We start from the raw sequence: 14278 nt of genomic DNA, 5'->3' as shown, positions 1-14278 counted from the left end.
ATGTACCTTGTGTGGCAAGTACAACGGATACACTACAGCATATATGCCCAGGGAGTCGATAATGTTTCCAACTCGAAAACATCCTAGACCGGACCGAGAATCGGTCAGCTACTGGAGACCCGATTCAGCACATGATTTAAAAAAATATGAGAGGGTGAAGAGCTGCCTACTGGCTGGGCTGGTTGGATGGCCTCATCTGTCCAATATATAAGAAAGGGCACATACTAGAGTGTAGCAACTACTGAGGGATCATCGTTCTAAACTCGGCGTACAAAATTTCGATTTATAAAATTCAAAATTAGTGAAATTTACCGATCAAATCAACCCAGCATGTCCCTGAGGGCCCTAAAGTCCTTGCTTATTATGTGCCGTCCAAATAAGTTTGAAGCAGATGTTCTAGGTTTTCCAAATTGTTCTGAATTTTAGATCAATTGGTCTACAAGGTCAACTACGCCTGGTATCAAACCAAAATCAACCCAGCATGTCTATACAAGACCCTTATGCCTTTGCCTATCATATGCAGTTCAAATTAGTTTTATGCAGATGTTGTAGGTTTTCCAAATTCTTCTAGAGTTTACATTGATATACAAGGTCAACTACGCCTGGTACCTAATCGGAGTTGACCCAGTATGTCCATACAAGTCCCTAGAGCCCTAGCGTATTATGTGCAGTCCAAATTAGTTTGATGCAGATGTTCTAGGTTCTCCAAATGGTTCTGGATTTCGGATAAATTAATGTACAAGGTTAACTACGCCTGGTGTCCAATCGAAATTATCCCAGCATGGTCATATAAGTACATAGAGCTTTCTCGTATTGTATGCAAACCAAATAAGATTCATACATGTGTTCTATGTTCTTCAAATTGTACAGAAGTTCTGATCAATTAGTTCGCCTGGTTAACTACCCAATCAAGCCGAAAACAATTCAGCATTCTATACATATGATTTTCCTAGAGCCATTGTATATTATATGCAGTTTAAGTTAGTTAATTCAGATGTTCTAGGTTCTCCAAATTGTTCTGGAATTCATATCAATTAGTCTACAAGGTCAACAACTTTTGGTTTCCAACCGAAAGCAACCCAGCATGTCTAACAAACAGTGTTGGGGAAACTACAGTGAAACACTATGTTTGTTCGAATATTTACATTTTATCCGATTAAATTTCGTGCTCCGTACACATCGAGACAGTATGCCAAAAAATGTACATCAACATTGTGACACTATTTTTCATTCGCAGACTGTATGTTTGTTGCTGCATGAGAGTCTCACATCGTTCGTCCACACAGCATTTGCATGAACTTTTTATTTTCCAGCTCGTGTGTAGAACCGATTTCGGTTTGATGACCTGCTATAGAACAAATAATCTAAATTCCAGAACAAAATGGAGAACCTAGAACATCTGCATCAAACTAATTTGGACACAAGGGCTCTATAGATTTGTATGCACATGTTGGGTTGATTCCGATAGGATATCAGGCGCAGTTGACCTTGTAGACCAGGCCTGCCCAACCTTTTCAAGCCTCGGGCCATCTTTCAAAATTTACACCTGTTGGCGGGCCAGAAAATATTCGTCTATATATGTTCAAAAAAATTTTTTTTTTCCTTTTTTGCAGATTGACTTAACATTTTTACGTTTAATTTTTTTCTTTATCTTATTTTCGTTTATTTTTGGTTGAAAATATAAAGAAGAACATGAAATTGTCGTTGCATTGGAGGTCAATAATCTCCATTCGAAACATTACGGGTACATTTGTCACATCAGTAAACGATGTTGAGAAAATAGAAATTTTGTTTCTGTTCTCAAAAACCAGCGAATAGGTTCAACAATATTAGTACAAGTAGCAGTTTTCGGGGCCCTCCTTAGCGCGGTAAGACGCGCGACTACAAAGCAAGACCATGCTGAGGGTGGCAGGGTTCGATTCCCGGTGCCGGTCTAGGCAATTTTTGGATTGGAAATTGACTCGACTTCCCGGGGCATAAAAGTATCATCGTGTTAGCCTCATGATATACGAATGCAAAAATGGTAATTTGGCTTAGAAACCTCGCAGTTAATAACTGTGGAAGTGCTTAATGAATACTAAGCTGCGAGGCGGCTTTGTCCCAGTGTGGGGATGTAATTAGGGCTTCTATTTTCCCGGCCAACTTCCCGGGAAACGGGAAATGAAATAATAATTTCTTGGGATTTCCCGGGATCCCGGGAAATAAAAAAAAACTCTCGAAGGTAATTCAAAATCGTAGTTTAAATTTTGTCGTAAAATATGATTTTGAAAATATACTTTCGACTTCAGGCTATTTTGTCCTCAAATGATGAAAGAGTTGTTGAAAGCCTGAGGAAGTTTTTGTTCAGTTCGAAAAGCGTTAACCTCTTCTACAAAACGTTCGCCATGTCATAAGTATCAGCATCTGATCTGACTCAAGAGTAATATCGGCAGTGTCCTGATGAGCTCCGCTATGTACTTTTCCATAACTTTTTAAAAACTTTTTCATGTTGTATCCGCATTTTTTTTTTCAGTTTTTGGACAACGACGACTTCGAGAGATTCCCTTCTATTATTTATTTTTGCCAAAATATTCCTAACATGAACTATACTTTACTCGACGACTTTTTTATTGTGCATAAAATCTTCAGGTTAACTTTGAAGGATAAACCATTTTTATTCATGTACGTCCACTTGAGCACATTTTCGTTCACTTGAACACATTTTGTATCTAAAGCAGATGAATGAAATATTTGAAATGAGAATTCTTCCATTCCATTCCAAATCTCTCAAACATGGTAGTGTAGAAGTGTTACAACACCCGTGTTCTTTCCGATTATTGCCGGTGCTTCATAAGTTTGAGGGTTTTTGAATGGCAAATTATTGCTACTGAAGAATTTTCTTGAGGGCACACAATGCCAACTAAAGCCATCGAGATTGTTGCTTCGATAATCCACTGTCCCACTAATAATTTTAATCAATATTGAAAATTTTAATTAAATGAGCGCCTTACCTTTGAAACTTTTTCAAATAATTGTTTTCTACCGAATCCATTGTGAATATGATAATTTTTAGAATTCTTGGTATCCTAATGTCGTTTTAAATCATATTCCTTAAACACAGCAACACTATCCAAACAAAGCAAACCGGATTTTCTTCGGCCAACGTGAAATAGTAGTTTGTGCAACTAGTTGCAAAAAGATGATTTTTTTCAGCACGAGTTGTACGTTTATCCAACGAGACTTGCCGTAAACTCTATATGTTCGCCCCAAAGATGAACTTTTTAAAGGAAAAATGGGACTTACAGGGTTATAAACTAATCAACTTATTTTAACGAATTGAGATGATGTCTGTATGTGCGTATTTGTATGTATGTGTGTGCGCAAAGCACGTATAAAATTATCAGCTATTCTTAAACACTTTGTACTTAACCAATTTGTTCGCAAAAAATTGTATTCAACGGCAAAACTTGTCATGAATAAAAATTAATGTGAATTATACAATATATTTACCTATCAGTGCTATTTTTAACTTTCTTATACATTTTTTTTCATATGTAAAACATGTGAAAGGCATCAATACCGATAGGTGGATTATTCAGACATTTTCTCATTTATATGAGTCCAATTACCACTGGAATCACAATGATAACAAAAAAGGAATATATCAAGATTCACAGCTATCGAAATAAACCCTGGAGGGAAGAAAAAAATTGCGTGATCAGAACATTATCCACTTCCCCCGCAGTGCTCGATACCAGGGGTAACTGTATTTTTTTAATAATTTGCTTTAATGGTACAAACCACTACCAATTGAATGGGATAAGTTTAATTGTATTATAATGGTCACCTGTTATATAAATTCACACGAAAAAGGGACAATTGGTGCAAATAAGAATTGAATTTATGAATGCAAAAATCAACTTTTCGCAAAACCTAAAATGACTGTTTAAGCATTAACCGTTTCAGTGTATGTATTATACAAATTTGAACATAGTATTAGTGTGAGCATCAAAGTATATTTTTGCACAATGTTATGATGTGGTAAAAACTGTAAAGTATGTACAATTCCAATTTTTCGAGTCGATTTTTACACTTACCCTCTTTTTCCACTTCTCCAAGTGTACCTTATAAATAAATTATTCTCTCATTAATCACCACTGTTCCACATCGTCCTTTTGCTTCTAGAGGTCACCCTATTATGCAACCATTTTAAATTATGTAAAAAAATATTTTTTGTTTTCAATTTTTTTGAACCAGTGCACAGTGGTTCCCCCATAGGTCATAAATCCAAAAACATGACTTTATCGAAATTCAACAAGTTATCCCTAAACTGCTACTTTAAGGTATACTATATAAGATGCAATCTTCATTTTTATAGAATTTGAGCTAATCTGCTCTGTATAAGGCTTCGAATTTAAGATAATAAATAAACTATGCGTGAAAATGTTGGCATACCTCAGGAAACTTATGTTTTACCTTTGAATTCCCTCTTGAAATATCCTCTGTGTAAATATTTACACTCTAATATGTCATCTACATGCTATTTCAGCTGGGACCGTCCGCAACCAACCAAAAAAACTCTACTGTGTCTGATGAACGGATTCACAATTTTCTTCTAAATTAAATTATTATCATTCACCAATAAAATATGTTTCCCCTTCAAATCCCCTCTAGAAACATCCTCTAAGTAAATATTTACAGTCTTATCTGTCATCTAGAGGCTATTTCAGCTGCGACCGTTTGCGACCAAGCAATTAGTAAACAAAAAACTTTTCTATGTTTCTTCGACGGAAAACCAATTTTCTTCTAAATTTTGTTATCTTCATCCCCCAAGAACTTATGTTTCCCCTTCAAATCCCCTCCAGAAACATCTAAGTAAATATTACCACTCTAATGTGTCATCTAAAGGCTATTTCAGCTGCGACCGTTTGCGATCAAGCAAATGATAAACAAATAACTTTACTATGTTTCTTCGACGGAAACACAATTTTCTTCTAAATTTTGTTATCTTCATCCTTCACGAAAATATGTTTCCCCTTCAAATCCCCTCCAGAAACATCCTGTGAGTAAATATTCACACTCTAATCTGTCCTCTAAAGGTAATTTCAGCTGCGACCATCTGCGACCAAGCAAATGATAAACAAATTGCTTTACTATGTTTCTTTGAAGGAAACACAATTTCCTACTCAATTTTGTTATCTTCTTCATCCACTAAGAAAGTATGTTTCCCCTTCAAATCCCCTCCAGAAACATCTTCTGAGTAAATATTTACATTCCTATCTTTCATCTAAAGGCTATTTCAGCTGCAACCGTCCACGAGAAAGCTGCGGGTAAACAAATAACAAAATTATGTTTGTTTAACAGATATAATATTTTCTGCTCAATTTACCGCTGTACCGCTTCAATTTCTTTTTGAATATCCTTTAAATGTATTCATATTACTTGCTGTTGCATAAATGGCATTTCAGTTACCACAGTCTGCGACTGAGCTTGGAAATAAATAAACGATGGTAAAAAATTACCAAAATTGATGAACACGAGTATAATGTTTTCTTTAGCATGGTCAACTTTGTGAGATTGAATAGCATATTTCTCCCCGATTTCCATTCTCAGACATCTCTGAGAAGATATTTATTTAAGTCGAGTCAAGTACGAGACACTGAAGACGGCCTTACTGTTGAGGTCGAAATTCGTATCTGTCAAGATACAATTAAGTGGTGGAATTGAATGGGATTGTACAAACTCGTCTTATGACAAGTGAAGATATTAAAATTTGTAGCTGTCATTCAAGAGTGTGCAGATTAGTAAATAGTATATCGTGGATTATGGATAATTTATGTAAAAATATATTATATTTAACTTTAGATCGATATTAAACCTTTTTGCCTTTCTCATATACTAAGTATACGTAAAGGCTATACGTTTGTTCCAAAAACGAACTGTTATAGGATGCCCGAAGACCCATAGTATTAGATACCAGATGATTTATGTCTGTGCGTGTGTATTTATTAGGCATTTTTTATTTTTTAGGCATTTTTACTTCTAGACCAACATTTGCAAAGGGCGTAACAGCCAATATTTATTCCTTCTGATTCTTCGTCTACATAGTTAGCTATATATGTGGACAATGAATCAGAAGGAATAAATTTTGGATAATACGCCCTTTTCAAATGTTGATCTAGATTTAACCGATTTGTTCGGAACAATTCATTGCATTCGACGTGGAATCATATCCTTTTGTTTCCTAATAAAAATTGGCCAGATCGCACAATGGGTCTAAAAGTTATGGCAAAAATACCCTTTTTTATATGCACTAGAAAGGCATTAACACCGCTAGGTGGATTAATAAGGTTTATTTTCGTTTACTACTTTAACAATAACAAGCATCTTCCCACACACGCATCTTCCTCAAGAATGAAAATCAACGTTGTTTGTTGGATTTTTGCATATAATACTGAAATCGACTCCGTAAAGTATGATAATTACTGAGCCTACCAAATAATAAAAAAATAGGCTGTTTAACCCGAAAAATCCCAAAGGACACCATTTTACCGTATAATTTCCGTAATTTATATTTATGACCGCCCTTCTACGGGAATGGAACCACTGTGCAGTGGTAACCTGTGGTATTTAACCACAGACAAAATTTAACCATAAAGGAGTTTCTCGAGCTAGATAGAAAGTATGCATGTTGTGAAGTATTTTTTTCTTGCATGCCGCGGGCCACAAAAATAGAGCCGAGGGCAGCCCGTAGAACAATTCTAGACTAACATTTGATAAGGGCGTAACAGCCAAAATTTATTCCTTCTGATTTCTCGTTTACATATAAAGCTATATATGTGGACGAAGAATCAAAAGGAATAAATTTTGGCTGTTACGCCCTTTTCAAATGTTGGTCTAGAATTGATCTTCTACATTTTGAATGACAGCATCTGTACTCTAGCTGATTTAGCAGTTCCATATAAATGCTTGCACACTCGTTCATTTATTTAATAAAACGGATGTGATGAAATTTGCATAAAAATTAGTCACAAGATGAATCACCGCACAAATGTACCATGCGTTTCCATATGCTTTCATGCTTATATGCTTCTGAACAGTTTTAAAAGTCGCTAGGGTAAATGATGTATCTTGGACAAGCGCAGGACATTCATTAGAAAATATATCGAGATTGAATAGTATAAACCAATTGAAAACCACTAGGTTCATCCAAATACATAACCTATGATTAGTCTTATGTCTCCATTGCCCAATTTTTGAGTAAATTACGTTTACTAGGTGTAAACTGTGATATACTGCGAACTGAAATATTATCTTTTTGGACATCAAATATATAATTTCGACATGGAAATGAATATATTTTGGACAGAGTAATTTTCTCCTTATTTAACAATGGCCACCTACAGATCTCAATGGTACGACTTACCTACACGTACCCACATTCATTTAAATGCATTTATTTGCTTAACTGACATAGATTAAACCAGAAATTAACATTGTTTCGCAATCTTATCGATATCATTGAAAACAGCCTGAAAGTTGGCAATTAATGGTTCATCCATGTACTGTACATGGGGTGACCAAAAAATGTCTGATGCATAAAAATATAACTTCCTTTTGGTCCCTCCTTTTTCATCCGTCTCAAGTTCATGTTAAGCGATTGGAATATGTTAGTATCTCAATTACAATCAAACTTTGGCCGCAGGACCTCAAGATTGCCGTTTGAACCAATTTAAACGTGTTTCAGGTGCATGTTACGAAGAGTCCTATAATGCATGTTCTCCTGCATACTGGCGTCCAGCAGGCACTTTGGTAGAAAGCTTTACATTTTAGATAATTTTAATGATAAATAATAGTTGATTTGTGAATTCTCATCAGGAGGCGCTAGAGTTGAGGTAAAAGTATGCAATGATCATACTTTCGATAAAAAATATCCTACACATTATCTAAAATTGATCGAAGAAGCTCAGACTTGTCCAAAATATGTACATGTCCAAAATATATCATTTACCCTACTCATCGTTTCCTCTGGGACGCCCATTTTTGGGTGAAAAACACTTAATTCAGATATCGTAATAACTTAGATTTTCGTAATAACTTAGTATTTTAATTTATCTGAACATGCAATCATGCAAACATGCAAGTGACTTCAACGCCGTTTAAGTGAAATCCCCGGCGGTCGAGTATAGACGAATCCAAGTAAAAATAAAAATAATACAATCTTCTTCTGCTTCTTCTTCATTGGAATTACATCCCCCACTGGGAGATTGCCGCCTCGCAGCTCAGTGTTCATTGAGCACTTCCACAGTTATTAACTGCGAGGTTTCTAAGCCAAGTTATCATTTCCGCATTCGTATATCATGAGGCTAACACGATGATACTTTTATGCCCAGGGAAGCCGAGACAATTTCCAAACCGAAAATTTTCTAGACCGGCATCGGGAATCGGAGCGGGAAACCCAGCTATCCTCAGCATGATATTGCTTTGTAGCCGCGCATCCCACCGCATGGCTAAGAAAGGTCCGTCGTTTGTATTCTTCCCAATTTCTCTTGGATTCGTCTATGGTGTGTTGGTACAAGTGGTGCATGGGAAGTTCGCTGGGCGTCTAGTTGGAGCGCAATCCTCGATAGTCACCCACCCCATGAAATATTGCTTGATTTCGTGCCGGGCGGGGGATCGACTAGTGCAAAGGAATTGGTTTTAGTTTGGTTGTGAGTGGTACCACATCCTCAAACTATCTGGGTTTCGCCCAGCTCAGATGTCTGGTTGAATTTTTTTACCCTTTTCAGAAAAAACTCCCCAACACCGCTCCATTTTCTCTGTACATAAAAAGACCCGTATTTCGCGTTGTGGTAGCTGCAGTGGAGGGCATTTTTCGCAACGGTGACGTCTGAAGAACCATCGTGGGGCATTACCCAAGTCACTTACTCACAACATTCAAACTATTGAGTGGTTGCTGTTAGTTATTGAAAACAAATCGGTTCTTTCAGGACCACTATTCATTGGAGCTAATCGAGCGCTTATTCAACTAAAAATAGTCTTCTTCAACTAAAATACTAGTTTATTCAGCTAAGATTTTATGTTGGGCTGTATTCCGAAGAAATTTGATTTCCAAAGTACAACCGCTATAGTGAGTATAAGAAAATTCATGACGTCAAGTGAAAGTTTCGCTCAAGATTACGATTTCGTATTTATTGCTTTGAGTGTTTGGAGGTGCGCATTATAGAAAATAAATCGGTTCTTACGAGGACCACAATTTCAAATTTCAATTTCAAATTTCAATTTCAAATTTCTTCGCAGTTACCTAATATGCCTGAGAACATTGCTGCGACAAAAAGAATATCTGAATGCGTGCCCCAGATTTTTATAGACACCCAAAAAAGTAGTGAAGTTGTAAAGGTATAAATTTTAAAGAAATATTTAATAAAACCATGTTTCATGTTTCGAAGTTCAACCATTTTGACAACTTTATGTTTACCCTTCCGTTTGCCTTTGCAAAAAAAGAATTTTAAGAATATGCACCGATGATTTTCAGCAGATAACAAACCCGTTTGTTTTTACCATGCGCGCAGTAAAAATCAACTGTGGCCCATGCGGAATGTTGTCAAATGAACTGAAACAGTGCTGAATTTCTCTGAAACCATGATAAAATTAACTTAAATTTCATGGTAGTTTTAAAAACAGAGCGTAGTCTACAAAATAGTAGTTTTTACAGCGGAATTTTTTTTTCTGTGTCTCTATACACTGAAAATAATCGAAACGCTCGATCCAAGAATCCTTGCACTTGAATGCCAAAGTAGGTCCGCTATTCGATTTAAAAATTATATCTTTCGTGATTAAACTTTTTTACCCTTTGAATTCAAAAACTAGTAAGTAGCTGAGACGAGACCTGCAAAGAGCAAAAATGTAACTTCAGCTGCTGCCAGTCAACTGCTGTCACGAACTGTCAGGTGCAACCAGCAGCTTTTTGAGTGAAAGTATTGGTATCCCAAATAAAAGATTCCACATCATTTTTGTTTTACCAAGACTTTTTACTTTAACGAGTATTCCAAACCTTCCGTTTAGCTTGTTAATAATCAGTAATAAAGCTGTGTTTTGTTCCCGGTATAAAAATCCTTATGAAAATGAATTAACTATTTCGTGAATTGGATACACTTTTATTGTGCTCAGAAGGGTCCACCTGGGGCTTAGGTGAAACAGTCAAGTAAACAGTTGAAACTCGATGGTCAACTGTGATGAAAAGAAGAACAAGTGTCAAAACAAGAGAAAAGAAGCAGCGTCTTTGCAGGTCTCGTCTCAGGTAAGTAGAAATAATAAAATATTTTCCATAAAAAGTTATTAATACTATCAACACATATTGCTATTATTTTTTTATTTGCAGAAATCGAATATTGATGAGAAAATATTTTTTAAGAGCCAGCATTGACCAGGTGCAGATGAACATACAGCTTAGCTTTAAAGTTGGTAGAGCTTACCTAAATTAAATAGGCAATCATCATATGTATTATAAAAAAGTGTCTATCTCTTTATAGAACCCGGCGGAATTATCAATCCAAAGTTGGGAAAACGCCGCAGTTAAAATGCCGCATGGTGCGGTTTGGCAGAACCCCGACCAAATGCAGGTAGTGTGTAAATACGAGATAGATAAGATAATTAAATATATCTGGTACTTTTTCAAAAGGACGTATGTGATTTTGTAAACAAAAACTTAAACGTCGATTTGTCCAATCTGATGGCACTCCCACGCAAATCATCACCACGGACCGGTAGGGGAAGCCTTCGGCTACCTGTTGGTGGTGTTGGTTTGCGTGGGAGTGCCATCAGATTGGACAAATCGGCGTTTGAATCTTTGTTTACAAATTCACATACGTCCTTTTGAATAAGTACCCGAGATATATAAGATAAATTCTTGGAATATTGATAAATTTAAATTAAATGGAATTGTCGTACATGGTTTTATATCATTTATTACGAATATGAATTTAAAATGGAATATTGAAAACATGGCAATCGAACAGTAACAACATTCGTTTTCAAAGGCTTGCCTGTTGCAAATCAAAAATAATACTTTCCGATTTCAAAACAATGCCATTCTGAATACACTGTAGAGACCATTATTTATCAAGTATTAAACACTTCTGTCCAAAATATTTTGCTATTCAAACGAATATATGGTTTAATGAGTACCAATTCTACCAATTCTTAGCAACATAAGATGTTCGCCAAATTGAGAGACCAAAATAATGAATATTTACTCCAAAACACGGATACTGGGATACTTGGCGTTATTATTTATAATCAAATTGTCACAATCTGGTCACTGATAAATTTTGTGTGAGCGCGGGACAAAAAAAAGGTTCATAGTTTAATATGTTTTAGAAATGCACTCAAAGCAAATCTTTAATTTTTTTCAGAACTTATTTATTACCAAGGTTTAGTTTGTTAAATATTCGATAAACGGTAACTCATTTTATAAGTCAAAGCTTTCATCAAACGTCGAAAGGGAAAGTGCAGCGCAATGTACTGTCATTGAGTTTCACATCCTTTGATGTTTGACAGTCCCCTGATAACTGCAAAACTGTTGCAACTAAAAAATTGTAGAAAATAACTTTCAGCTGTTAAACGTCTAGTGTATAGAAATTTTATAGAATATTATTTTTAATAAAGATATAAGCAATGGTATCGAATCTTGAAAATTAGCTTCTGAATAACCCAAATAATTCTTTGTAAATTACCTAACAAAAGAATTGTGATTAAAAATTAATTAGATCATTTTTTTTAAGTCTATTCTGGTTGAAGTTTCCGCCTCTAGGAATATGATCCACGTCTAGTTTCAGATTACTTGGATAATAGAATCCGATCTAAAGTTTTCCCGAAATGTGAGCCTAACTTCAACACAATATTCATTTTTTGAAGCACTTTTTGCGTCAGCGTAACTGTCGGATCTATTACTAGGGCAAAAGTTCCGATAGTCGTGGGTGTTCCTATAGTTGCGGTAGTGTTATTTTTACAAAATCTACAAATTAAACGCAGCAACCCATTAAGTCTATCAATTTGTTGATCTGTCAATACGCGAAATAAAAGAAAACAGGAGAGAAAATACCTCAAAACTGGTAAAGTATCACTATATTACCTTATCTTTTTCTCAGCTTTGCTCCAATAGTTGCGGTAGTGTTCCAATAGTTGCGAGTCCCATAGCAAAACAATGGGATTCGCAACTATAGGAACAAGAATTAAAAAATACCGCAACTATAGGAACACTGTACCAATAATTGGAGGTATCATTTTAGGTAACAGCAATTAGATCACTTATCGTTTAAAATATATTTGATGAGCTTTCCAATGCGTATCTAAGGTAAGCAAAATAAAGTATAGACGTGGTGTAGACGAACAAATAGTGATGGATCGTGCTTAGTTCCTCCACTATTGGGTCTTTTACCCTATCGACATCTAATATCAATAATCTAAAGGTCGTTTTCCAACTGGGGTAAGTTTTCTGCAAAATGGTCCGCATGAAATTTATATGGAGTGGGATTTTGGACGTTCCGTGTCGAAACCCAAGCAATCACGCAGCAGGAAATACGTGGAAGCAAAATCTGCTAACAAGATTCCCAGGGTATAAGGCTAGTGTTGGTTGAGTCATGCTCAAATCTTAATCATCGAAGCCTCATGCGCGATCTAACTCGCTTTCGATCTGTAAGCAGAGTTTTTCACACGGAATCGCAATGTTTCGCCCATTTGCCAAAAAATGATTTTACCCAAAAAGCGTCAAAACCCAATGGAAGAGTGTAAAATATTGTATAATACGGTTGTAATTTAAATTGGCCAATTCTCCACCTGAACCACTCTGCACATGATCAGCTTCACTGAGATTGTGAGAATAACATTTATATACAGCATCTGAGATAGAGATATCAATTTGAACCAGGAGATAAATACTCATTTGCATAGTCCTCTTCTCTGCCCAAATCTTAACTAGCGCGAAGAGGGGAGAAAGTCGCCTAACTTTGTAATTACTCAGTTCCAATCAATAAAGCAACCGCGCCGGACGGATAGTGCCTTTTCTTAAAAGCGTCGTGTTTATGCACTTAAAAGTTATGTTTTATTTAAAACCAGTGCCGAAAAATCGAAGACGTTAATTTTACATTTGGTCCTTGGAAGCGGATATTAAGAAAAGTGCATATCGTGAATATCGCGCGGATTATCGATATCAAATAGTCGGGTGCTAATTCCATTGCGGTATCCGTATTGTGATGTGATACGCTATCCGTCTATACGTATTGTTTAACGGACAGTGACTATAGTTCAGGTCTGAGACCTACTGTGAAAGTGCCCGGTCGGATTGAACAATAAGCAAGGGGTCGAATCGTGCTTTATGTGTACTGGCTTTTGTGGACATTTGCCGCCAATTGATTGAATGCCTACAGGAGGATAGTTCGCCATTAGTAGTTTGTACGGCCAATCAAGCAAAGTGGTGAAGAATAATCATTCTATTGGGAAGTGAACTGGAAAAGAAAGTGTACCTGGCGGAGACTATCGTGCTGGCTTATCCTGTTGCTGCTGTTGTTGATCCTGGCCTGTGCATACCGAATGTTGCTGTTGTTGCTGATCGTCACCAAGAAACCATCGAGTGCTGCTGCTGTTGGAGTTGGAACTGGATGTTGCCGAGCGTTTGTACCAAGCTGATTATGTCGACGGAGCGACAAGCAAGATAAGTTGCATGTTTTACTTTGGGGTATCTATTGTTCGAACAATAAATCAGACGAGCATTGATTGCATGCTGCTAGGCAGCCGTTTAACGTCGAGCAAGTTGCATGTGTTGCTTGTTGAGGGTACATGGGATTTTGTTTGATTCGCTGAGTCGATTTTCTGATTTATTGAGGTTTTGAAAATGCTTTATTGATCAGCAGTTTTTCCATTTCTGTCTGTTGGGTTTCTGTCAATCGCTATTCGATCAATCAATCGCGAGTCGCTGTGGAACTGTGAATGTGAGTAGTGCTAATTAGATGAGTGCAAGTGCAAGTGGCATACCATGGCTGATAACGAATTGCGGAATTGCGTGAATTGCGGAAACTATCGAAGCTGGAGAGACAAATCAAGATTATCGTCGCTTCAACCAAGGATTTCGTGTCTAATTATGAGGATTCTCGTGATGGGGATACAGTTCCGTTTAGAATCACAAAACTTGACGAGGCTTTCGAGATGTTCTGTGACGTTCGCACGCAAATCGAAATGCTGTTGGAAGATGTTGAGCTCGATGAAGAGGAGGGCAAGCAGGACAAAGCAGAACGAACACGTT

Source organism: Armigeres subalbatus, chromosome 2, assembly GCF_024139115.2.
Source record: "Armigeres subalbatus isolate Guangzhou_Male chromosome 2, GZ_Asu_2, whole genome shotgun sequence".
In the NCBI taxonomy this organism is placed as follows: domain Eukaryota; kingdom Metazoa; phylum Arthropoda; class Insecta; order Diptera; family Culicidae; genus Armigeres; species Armigeres subalbatus.
Note: the sequence above shows the minus strand (reverse complement) of the source record.